The following is a 13094-nucleotide window of genomic DNA, read 5'->3' as shown; positions in this document are numbered from 1 at the left end:
GCTTTAAAGTGTCAACCAAAAGGTTGGTGAGTTCATAGGTTTATCATAACAATCATTTCAATATATTAATAGACCACAAGATTTCCGTTTATAAATATATGTACACTCGCAAGTGTATAAAAGTATTCTATAAGTTGTAGGCACCCGGTAACAAGCCTTAACGTTCATGTTTTACCCTCTGAAGTACACCAGATCAGGTGTGTTTAATATAACCTCGAAGTACTAAAGCATCCCATAGTCAGGATGGGGTTTGTCAGGCCCAATAGATCTATCTTTAGGATTCGCGTCTACCGTACATAGACAAGTAGTTTAATGTTACCAAGCTAAGGGTATATTTCTGGTTTAAACCCACGTAGAATTAGTTTTAGTACTTGTGTCTATTTCGTAAAACATTTATAAAACAACGCATGTATTCTCAGCCCAAAAATATATATTGCAAAAGCAATTAAAAAGGGAGCAAATGAAACTCACAATACTGTATTTCGTAGTAAACATACATATAACGTCATTTAACAAGTGCAAGGTTGGCCTCGGATTCACGAACGTATCAATATTTAGATTCAATAGTGCAGGAAAGTACGTACACGCAACGGAGATGATAAACACTAGATTGACCTCACGAGCATACCCATGAACCATACTCATCACCTCCATAGCTATAACCCATAATTTCCTTAGCTTCGACTCATTCAAAAAAAACTATTTTGAAATCACTCGGACACCACTCCGTCGTAATATTTTATGTATACTAATAATATCTTGAAATAATGCAGAGCAAATATATATATATATATAAATCGATTGAGAGAGTTTAGAGAAATATATTTTCAAGTTTCTATGAAATAATGAAACCTATTGAATTCTATTTATAATAGATTTTTGAATTATTAAAGTGAATTATTAAAGTATGAATTATTAAAGTGAATTATTAAAGTATGAATTATTAAAGTGAATTATTAAAGTATGAATTATTAAAGTGAATTATTAAAGTATGAATTATTAAAGTGAATTATTAAAGTGAATTATTAAAGTATGAATTATTAAAGTGAATTATTAAAGTATGAATTATTAAAGTGAATTATTAAAATATGAATTATTAAAGTGAATTATTAAAGTATGAATTATTAAAGTGAATTATTAAAGTGAATTATTAAAGTATGAATTATTAAAGTGAATTATTAAAGTTAAAGTAAAGTAAAAGTAAAGTAAAGGTAAAGTTAAAGTATAGTAAAAGTATAAAAACTATGTATGTATAATACGCGTATAAATATATATAATATTAATTTAAATCGTTATATATATTTAATGAAATATAATATAAATATCGTTATATTTATTATACTGGTTAAGTAATGAGTTGTCAAAAGTGATTCTAGATATTTATAAAAGTTATATATGTTTTAATAATAAAGTTCTTTTTAAACTGAAAACGTCTTTGTACGTTTGAAAATAGATTAATAGAATATTATGAAAACCAATTCTCCACTAATTTTTGTCTAACTTTCGTAAATGACACTTTTTGTTTTTATTTATAAATAGCTTTACAAATTATTCTGAATATCGTTAAGAGGAATAGATTTTCTCAAATCATAGTGGACCTCTCAACAGAGACTTGTAATCATAATTCAATGTTTCTGATAATTCAATCATTTAATATATATTTTTTTTAATTTCTCCGAAAATCATATTGAAACAAATACGTTCGTATAAAGTATTATACGTTTAATACTTTATTAATATTCTCAAGTTATAATATATATATACATATACATATCTATTTATATATAACGGTTCGTGAATCGTCGGAATTTGGTCGAGGTTATAATGAATGTATGAACACAGTTTAAAATTCTTGAGATTTAACTTAACAAACTTTGCTTATCGTGTCGGAATAATATAAAGATTAAAGTTTAAATTTGGTCGGAAATTTTCGGGTCGTCACATATGTATATATATTTTCATAAAGATTGTGATTGAAAATTCTTTCGTACAAACTGTTAATGATGAAAATATTTTAACGGGTAGGTAATACCCGAGGAATACTTAAGTTTTCACATTAATAAGTTACGCTGTACATTCTTCAATTCAGATTCAGTAGTCATTAACAACACTGCTCAAATTCACACATATACGTATCCGTTCACCAAAGAACAACTATTTTCATCCAAGTTCAATTTTATATTTGGATTTTGACCTATCAGAATCTAACAAGTGGCATAATGAAGAAAACATTTGACGGAATAAAATTTGTTAGAAACAAACAAATTAACTATGAGAAATTTTGTTAAGAATCCACGCTAACAAAATCCTATCTAACTGTTCCTAGCTAACTGTGGATTAATCAACTGAGGACTACCAACAGTGGATAATTAAAATGAATTAAAATATTAGTTATAACATATGAAACTAAATAATTCTTCAAGTTTGCCACTTGATTTCATCTTAAACCTCATTTGTATCTTGACAATTCTAATCTGCGTTCAAACCTTTCATGATTCTTAAAAACACCTCAATTGAAAGGATGAACCAACCGCACTTCATCTATGGAAGAAAAGATTGACGCATATAGTTATGCACCTGAAAACTCCCGGACCCTAAGTAAAAGTTTAACACGTGTATGTGTTAGCTTCTGTGGCATTGTTATTACCGAAAATAACATTGCACCTCTTTTTCAAATTAGCCAATTTTATCACAGCTTCAGAAAATCAACTTCAACTTCCATTCGAATTAGCCTTATTATAACCTTGATATATAAGTTTTCCTGTCGTCATCGTTATCGGAGAACCGTTTATATTTCACCACATCAGCAGTAAAATTACCAGCAACTTCAATGAATTTGGACTTTCCGGGGAATCATTATATTCATTGAAACCCCATCTTGTATTCATCTATACTCTGTAACAATAATTGTCATACCAATTACCGGGAATTAGCAATCAGTATTTCGAATCTCGTAGCATTTCTACATCAATAGTTATATGTATACATATAACAATTATCTCCTAGAATTACGATCTTCAATTCTGAAATTTTGAAAAGGCACCCAGTTTACGAATTGATACTCTGAATGTTGAAAAAGCTGAATGAAGCAGCAGAAACTGTAGGCAACCGTAAATGACCTTAGTCGTCGGAAGTTTGATAATAAAGAATAATATGTTGGAAAAGCTCAGAAATGTTGGAACTGGAAAACGAATAGAGTTAACCATGAAGGAGACCAAGGACAAATACAAGGACCATACCCTATATTCAAAGAATCCAGATAATTCTGGATCCGTTGAAATCTTTAGAGAATATATTGCTCCGAAGTCATGTTAAAATCTTGCGGAAAATCCTTCTCCATCAACCATCGAACTTAGAAATTCTAAAATATCATCATCAATATCTTCGATATTTCTGAGGATATTTTCATAAATATTCTCGTCCGAAATTATATACCTCTTCGTGCTTCCTGTGTATCATTATATTAAAAACATCCAATAGAAAATTTAGTACCGAAAAGCAGATTATGCGAAACTATGAAGAAAGCCATGGACAAATCACAAAGAATAAGTTTGACTTCAAAGAATCCAAATGATTCAATGTCTGCTAAAGTCTTTAGTGAATATCTTGCTCCTTACTCTAAACCCTTGCAGACGATAGTTTCTATCATCCTCTGATCTTAGATATTCCGAAATATTATCGAATCTTTCATTATAAATATCCTCCATATTTCTGGAGATATTTTTATAACTATTCTTATCTGAAATTATTTATAGCTTCGTGCTATCTAAATTACATCATAAAGGAAACTACATTAGTTTCTAAATTTCTTTAAAATTAGAGTTTGAATTATGAATGATTTTGAAGTAGTGTTGAGAACTGATGCATGAGTTAGTATAATATAATGACACTTGATCAACGTGATTATATTACAGTAAGTCATGCTGAGTTTCTAATGGAACATGATAAAGGTTCACAGATCACACCCTCATCATGAACCATGTTACATAACTCTTTCATTCTATATAATCTCTAAATATATCAAGAAAATATATTTCTTGATGATTCGGTCTTTTCCGGATATTCTGGTAATTTGACAAATCTAGATCGTGCCATTACAATTTCTTTCTTAGAACATTAACTATGTTCATTTCAAAATCCATACCTACAATTTTTGGACCATTATTCGCTTGACTTGAAGGCGGGAAGAGAGAACGAAAGCATGAACCTCCGAAATATAACAGAGAATATAAAGTCCGATAAAAACACATAAATTACAAACCATGTATATCAATAAGTATTGCAACGTAAAGACACGGGAGAACTAAAAACACTATAAAGCCAAGAGTATAGTAAAAGTGAATAGATTCCTTCGGCGGCAGATGAAAAAGAAGAATGATAGATATGAAAGTTAGGATTATATCAAGAATCAGAACTGGATGAAGCATTTTCACAATCTATTAAGAAGTATGAAATAAGGAAGAAGATTATAGGAGTGGTGAAAATAAATGAAATAGAAGAGGTCAATTTATAGCAAAATATCAGATATAGCAATCGAGACAGATTACGCATTTAATTAAAGGAAATCTTAATTTCCTTAAATTTTGAAGAATCAAATCTTATTTAGATTATGAAGATTTTCTATTCCTTAAATTCCGGAAATCAATCGTTACTACGTCAAGAGATAGACGCATCTCTATTCTCCATTTCACTCTATTACAATAACTTCCCTCATACGCTTCGAGTAATTGGATTGTTTTATCCATATTATTCAACGGTGATAACAATTCTATTTATCAACTCATATTCGTCATGAAAACATTTTTATTGTTAGCCATGACGACCTCACTCAAATTTCGGGACGAAATTTCTTTAACGGGGAGGTACTGTGATGAACCGGAAAATTTCGACTTATTTAGACCAATTCTCTATATGACTTAATATTTAAGCAATGCATTTTGACAAGTTTTAAAACTTTTGTAAATGAGTTTTATATAACGGTTGACCACCTTGTTTGTCTGACAATTCACGAACAAATTTATAAATGAAAATGTATATATATATATATATATATATATATATATATATATATATATATATATATATATATACTTGAATCCGTTAATAAAATATTACGGTTTGGTTTTCAAAAGAAAATCTATTATTAAAATATTTATAAATACAAAGTGTTCTTTATACGAATCTGGACTAAAGATTTATACTAATATATATTTTTTCTATTATTTATTTTCTTGTTAATAACAAGAAATGTACAATAATGAAAATATGATGGATAAGGAAGATTTAAAATATATATATATATATATATATTAATTTGTAAATACTATTGCATGTATGTCAAGAAAGATGATGATATTTTATGAACTTGCGTTTTCAGTGCATAAATATTTATTAACTTACAATCTATAAATTTAAAAATATTATTATTGGTAACACACCGACACTTCAATATGGAACCAAATATAGTTATTGATATATTTTTGGTGGGGACATATATTTGATCTCAGTACTCATAATATGGTTAGTATTACAATAACAAATATTTTTTAAACACAAGTTAACATGCATGTGAACTTTGGTTTGAATTGCAATTATTGAGATTTATATTAATATTAATGTAAGCATAAGTAAAGTATTAAAGATGACAACTTGCCATGTCAAATTCAATAAAAGAAGATTTGAGATTCATTGCTTACGTTTTTTTTTTTTTTTAACTTTATGTAATATTCTAATAATAAATTACCATTCAGTGTTTGAATATATATGCATGTTGAAATATTGGAAAAGTAGACATATCAATCAACACCACCTTCAGTCACTATTAATGTTTTTGTTCCTTTTAATAAATAACTTTATATATCATACATACATGCATATAACCAAAATCTCTCATCATCTTCCATCATCAACTTGCAAATACCCATTTGATCTTGTCGCTAGTTTACTACTACTACTCTTCTATTTTTGTCTTCTGTGCTTGTTCAAGAATCAACACTGTTATATTTCTTCTCCTTATAACCAAGAGCAACTATCATCAAAACCACTATAAGTTCGATATTGCTCTCAACCACAAACACAATATATATATATATATATATATATATATATATATATATATATATATATTAACACATGCATACAATTACATATAGAATATAGATATATGTCGATCTACTCGAACTGCTATCTGGACTCTTTCTTCTCCTTCAACCTTTCACCAAACACAACCTAACCACGTCTACTTGATACACTACTACTATTGTGTTTCATGTTTCTGCTACTATCGATGAACAACAAAACACCACAACCCATCATTAATAACCATCACTATAACCACCATGAAACACCATGGTTTGAACACCACCATCCTTCTCTTTCTTCGTGATCACTTCCACAACCATCGTTACTACTCGCTAGTTTTCTGTTTCAACCAACCACGAGAACCATTAAGCAAACAGTCTCCATCACCACCCATTTGTTATTGTTTCTCTTCTTCACCATAACCCACCACCTTAGCTTCATCACCTTCCACCACCACTCAAGTCATCACTGACTGTTTTTAGTTGATGCAGTTATAAGACGATGATGATATTTATTTAATGATGATGACGATGGCGATGATACATGATGATATAGAACGATGACGGCTTCTGTGATGATGATGAAGATGGGATTCCAATGATGATGATGATAGTTAGAAGAATGATGATGATAGAGACGTGATGATCCCATAAAGATGATGCCCTAATAGTTACATGTTCTTTCTTTTCTGATCGAGAAAACCCAAAACCCTATCACCCTTTCGTTAAACTGCCGCTTCATGAATCTGCAAACTGAGCTTTTATTGTTTGATGTAATGGGCTGCTTAATGGATATAGTTACAAAACAAATGGACTTTTATAATGGGTTCCTCTTAAATATTAATGGGCTTGTCATCTTAGGCTTCTAGGCTCATGAGTTAAGTATTATAATAAACATGTAAAGATGTTGGGCCATGGACTTGTTTTGGTTATTAGACGGGCTCACTTGACTTGTTCATTCGTTTAATCGAAGGTTCGTGAATCCGAGGCCAACCCTGCATTGTTCAGTTCAGTCGTATGCATATTTTTACTACAAAATACAGTATGGTGAGTTCATTTGATTCCCTTTTACTCTTTACATTTTTGGGCTGAGAATACATGCAAATGCTTTATTAACTGTTTTACAATATTTATATGCGTGAGTTTCATTACTCCCTTTTTAAATGCTTTCGCAATATATATTTTTGAGACTGAGAATACATGCGCTGCTTTTATAAATGTTTTACGAGATAGACACAAGTATGTGAAACTACATTCTATGGTTGAATTATCGAAATCGAATATGCCCTTTTTATTAAGTCTGGTAATCTAAGAATTAGGGAACAGACACCCTAATTGACGCGAACTCTAAAGATAGATCTATCGGGCTCAACAAGCCCCATCCAAAGTACCGGATGCTTTAGTACTTCGAAATTTATATCATGTCCGAAGGAGGATCCCGAAATGATGGGGATATTCTTATATGCATATTGTGAATGTCGGTTACCAGGTGTTCAATCCATATGAATGATATTTTTGTCTCTATGCATGGGACGTATGTTTACGAGAAATGGAAATATGAAATCTTGTGGTCTATTAAAATTATGAAATGATTATTTATGTTAAACTAATGAACTCACCAACCTTTTGGTTGACACTTGAAAGCATGTTTATTCTCAGGTATGAAAGAAGTCTTCCGCTGTGCAATTGCTCATTTAAAAGATATTACTTGGAGTCATTCATGACATATTTCAAAAAACGTTGCATTCGAGTCGTCGGGTTCATCAAGATTATTATTTAATCAATTATAGTTGAATATATTAGGAAATGATTTGCATGTCATCAATTTTAGATATAAAGCAAGTGTGTCTTTTAAAAACGAATGCAATGTTTGTAAAATGTATCATATAGAGGTCAAGTACCTCGCGATGTAACCAACTATTGTGAATCGTTTGTAATCGATATGGACTTTGTCCGGATGGATTAGGACGGGTCTCTACATTTATTGCCTTGAGAGACTTCTTCGCCACCCATGGCATCTCTCACAAAACCTCTCCACCACATACTCCCGAACACAATGGTTTTGCCGAACGTCGTCATCGGCACATTGTTGAAACCGGTCTCTCCCTCCTTACTCACGTAAATCTGCCCACTACCTTTTGGTCCGTTGCTTTCTCCACCGCCTCGTACCTCATTAATCGACTTCCCACTGCCACCCTTTCAACCAAATCACCCTTTGAATCACTTTTTGGTACACCCCCTAACTACCTAAAATTGCGTAGCTTCGGTTGTTTATGCTACCCGTGGCTGCGACCTTACACTACCAACAAACTTGAAAACCGATCCGTTCCATGCATCTTCATTGGGTACTCCTCTTCTCAGAGTGCCTATTACTGTCTTGACCCTAAAACCACTCAATTATACACGTCCCGTCATGTTCGTTTTGTTGAACACTCCTTTCCTTATCCATCACTTTCAAACACTTCCGCTACTCAAAACCTACCCTCCTCTGATCAATGGAGTACTCTCCAGGTACCCATCATTTCCTCTCCTGATCATCCTACACCACCACCTAATCCATCGCCTTCCACCTCCTCTACTACCCACACCGAGCACACAAACACCCCTCCAACACCTCCTGCTCAGTCACCTCCCGAACCTGACCACACATCACCACCTGCTTCCCCCACACACGCCACCACCTCTACCATAACCACACGATCTAAAAATAACATCCGCAAACCCAATCCCAAATACGCTAATTCAGCCACCCTCAACTCCCGTCACCTTGAACCTACGAGTGTTGCCCAGGCCTTACGCGATCCTCAATGGAAAGAGGCTATGATTAGTGAGTTATCGGCTTTACATAAACTACGTACTTGGGATCTTGTACCGGCCAGCACAGCCCGCAACATTGTCAAATGCCGTTGGATTTTTCGGATAAAATACAACCCGGATGGATCGATTGAACGCCACAAGGCCCGGCTAGTTACCAAGGGGTTTCAACAACGCCCCGGTGTCGACTACACTGACACATTCAGCCATGTAGTTAAACCAGCAACCATCCGAACTCTCCTGTCACTTGCGGTCAGTCATAACTGGTCACTTCGGCAACTGGATATCAACGCCTTTCTCAATGGCACCCTTCATGAAGATGTCTACATGGCCCAACCCCCGGGCTTCACGGATTCTGCTTTTCCGACCCATGTTTGCAAACTCCGCAAAGCTATATATGGTCTCCGTCAGGCTCCAAGAGCATGGTACACGGAATTGACATCTTTTCTTCTTGGTTTTGGTTTTAAACGCTCCGTCGCGGATGCGTCCCTGTTCATTAACAACTCGAGAGCAGCACCTATTTATTTAATAGTGTACGTTGACGATATTGTCTTAACGAGTCCTGATCAACAAGCACTGGATGAGTTTGTCAAATGTTTATCTCAAAAATTCGCTCTAAAAGATCTAGGCAACTTGTCATACTTCTTGGGTGTTGAGGTTATCCCGTGTACACAAGGACTATTCCTTAGCCAACGCAAATACACACTTGACTTACTTGAACGCACAGATATGTTGCATGCCAAACCTATCAACACCCCTATGGCTTCAGATTCTATTTTACACTCACGATCGGGCACTCTCATCAACAACCCGACTGAATATCGAGCTGCGGTAGGAAGTCTACAATATTTATCGTTGACACGGCCTGATGTAGCCTTTGTCGTTAATCGACTTTCCCAGTTTATGCAATCTCCACGTACTGAACACTGGCATGCTCTAAAACGGGTTCTTCGCTACCTTGCCGGCACTCTAGATCATGGCATCACCATTTTCCGTGACTCTCCTCTTCACTTACACGCGTTCTGTGACTCGAACTGGGGGGGGGCATAAGGACGATTATATCTCGACAATGGGACATATTACTTTCCTGGGACGTACTCCCATCAGCTGGACGTCTCGCAAACAGCGGTTTATATCACAATCCTCGACTGAGGCAGAATACAAATCGGTTGCTGCAACGGCATCCGAAGTTCTGTGGCTACGAAGTCTCTTAAGTGAACTTGGCGTCAACTCCGCGGTTAAACCTGTGATATATTGCGATAACCTTGGTGCTACACTTCTAAGTGCAAATCCAGTTTTTCATTCTCGCATGAAACATTTAGCCTTAGCATATCATTTCATTCGTGAACAGGTACAACTTGGCACACTTCGTGTTCAGCATGTTTCTACCAAAGAACAACTTGCAGACCCCCTCACCAAGCCGCTGCCCAAGGCTCCATTTCTGTATCATCTATCCAAGATCGGACTCTCCGCAAGGCCGTCCGACTTGAGGGGGCATGTTAGGAATATTAGGAAAAGATAATTATTTAAAGATATTATTCCTACTAACTTGGTCTATATTTGTTTCCTAAGTAAAAGGATTAGATCCTAAAATATCTGTATCTTAGTTATTGTTGTATCCTATATATCACTGTAACTCTCATTCAATGAATACAATACGATTTACAACTCTATAGTTTGATGGAGATGGCTGAGGATGAAACTGACGATGTATGTAAGGGTATTTGTGTCTTTTGTAGATTCAAGGATGCTTGGAATTAAATTCCATCACACTTTTTAATGGAATGAACATTCTATAATTAAAGGAAAATTTACATTCTGTGGAATTAAATTCTTTCAATTTTTGGCAGCCAAACACGATTTTTACTGGAATTTGATTCCAATTCCGGCTGGATTCCTCTCAAATCAGTGAGCCAAACAGGACCTTATGATTTGTGATGGTTAAACATGGTAAAATAGAAATTTGTGTGTTACGTGTATGTTGTTGATAAAAGAATGAAACATCGCTAAATATTATTTTTTGTTATCTAATTTAGTACTCGTAATAGTACCAAGTGTAATTATAAAGTAATGAGATTGCAATATGTGTTTTGATGAACTTGCGGGCATAGCCCAACGGTTCTCCCACGTACTTTGTGTCATGGGATAGGGAGATGTCATAGGTTCGATCCTTAGGGATGACATGATTTTCTTTAAACCAATTGAACACCAATAATGGTGATATATATTGACCCTATAGGGAGGGTTTACCGGATTCGTTCACGGACCCTTACCCGAAACCACTGCCCGAATGGATGTGTTCCCGGGTCCCGTCGATCGGGTTCGGGTTTCCGCCCGAACGTGTGTGTTACGTGCAAATGATGAGGGTCGTTGAAAGAAATGATCTACTGATGTCAAAAAAATCGTCGTTCAGAAAAAAAAAAATATGTGTTTTGATTGGGAAAAGTTAGATTTATTTGTTTGGATGAGGATGAAGGAGGAGAATTGCAAAACATCTGACTATCCGTGCAAATAAATGTGTAATCTAAGTATGATAATTTGCAATTTTGTTAAATAGAAACGAAAAAAATGGATATGTAAATAGTTTTTAAAGTACAAGACTCCTATAAATACTTTTTTAAATAACCACTAACCTTTAAAAAATTCAATAGTTAAAGTTAATTATATTATATTATATTATATTTATCTCTAAAATCAAAAATATCAATACACTTTCAACATTCTCGAGTAACGCACTTTTAAACTTTCTATGTCCACACCTCTTGAGTTTTTGTATTCAAATACGGAGTATCAAATACCAATACCAATTAAACTTAACCCATATCCTCTTCATATCGGCGAAATTTCACAACCCTAAAACTCTAAATCTATACACGTTTCTTCTTTAAACCAAATATTTTGTTTTTAATCTCTATCGATCTCCGTTAAATCTGCATATTTTAAGTCCTGGTCCATCTTCATAATGATGACTCATCTTTAAATCGTGATTTTAAAACGGTCAAAGTATGTATTGTAGATCTACGGTAATCAATAGGAGAAATTTGTGTATGTTTACGACATGTAGATTTTTGGGAGGTTTACAATAGTTTCTATTTATATACTATATATCAAATCAATACGAATATGATAATGTAGTTATTGTGATTTTTTAGTTCAAATGTTATAATGATAATGATTATTTTTTTAGGTGTCCGAGAAGTTGAATCTAATACAAAAAGGATAATTGAGGGATCGTGAAAGGCAATGGGCAGACCTTGTGATAGTTGCGGAGCGGGTGAGGCGAGATCTAGCAAGCATGTGGAGATTGCCACTCCTATACTGAAGTATCAACAAGGAAAGATAAAAAGAAGCCATAGGTATAAAATTATTGGGAAATTCTAAGGCCAGTCTCTATCGTAACTAAACTATTCATCCTCTTAACATTTCACATCAGCGCCACATCAACACCAATATCCTATAACTAACTCATAACTAAACACTCCCTATCATGACTAAAACAATACTCCTCTTAATATACAACGTACAAGCAATAAAGCATCAAATTCAACAATAAAAAGCACTGGGACCCGCAATTCCTATAACTCATCCGTTAAATCTATGGTGAAAGCGAATAACTAACGCGGGTAACTAAGTGATGTCTATGGTTAGTTACGGGTAATGAGCGGGTAATGGGCGGGTAACTAACCATAGGGGTGGTCTAAAGACACCCCACATAGGCCTTTGCATCCCCAAAATCCTGACATCATTGACTTTTTTTTCCTTTTACTTATTTTTACATTTTTATAATAACTTTTAGCAATACAGTAGTAATTATTTTATAATCCATGATTCCGTATAAAACTATACCCAATCAACTTTTTTATACGAGTAATATATAAATTTTATCATTAATAATATATACTCGTTATAAATACCCGTAATACATTGTTTTAAAAAAAAAATTTATATTATATTATTTTATATAAAACTAACATTTACAAAAAAAAAAATAATAATAATTTCAAAATTCTTTTATTAGATCAAATAATTTTTAACTTTTATTTTTGATTTTATTTCAAAATAAGTGCTCACTTTGTCGTCTAAATTTGTTTCAAAATAAGTGTCAACTTTTAAAACATAGTATGATTAACATATTTTCGATTAGGATTCTCTCAATTAGTTGACTAGCAGTGGCTAGTTCACATAGTGATCCGTGAGGCC

The sequence above is a fragment of the Rutidosis leptorrhynchoides genome, chromosome 2 (genome assembly GCF_046630445.1).
Source record: "Rutidosis leptorrhynchoides isolate AG116_Rl617_1_P2 chromosome 2, CSIRO_AGI_Rlap_v1, whole genome shotgun sequence".
Lineage (NCBI taxonomy): Eukaryota > Viridiplantae > Streptophyta > Magnoliopsida > Asterales > Asteraceae > Rutidosis > Rutidosis leptorrhynchoides.
This window is presented reverse-complemented; position numbering follows the sequence as displayed.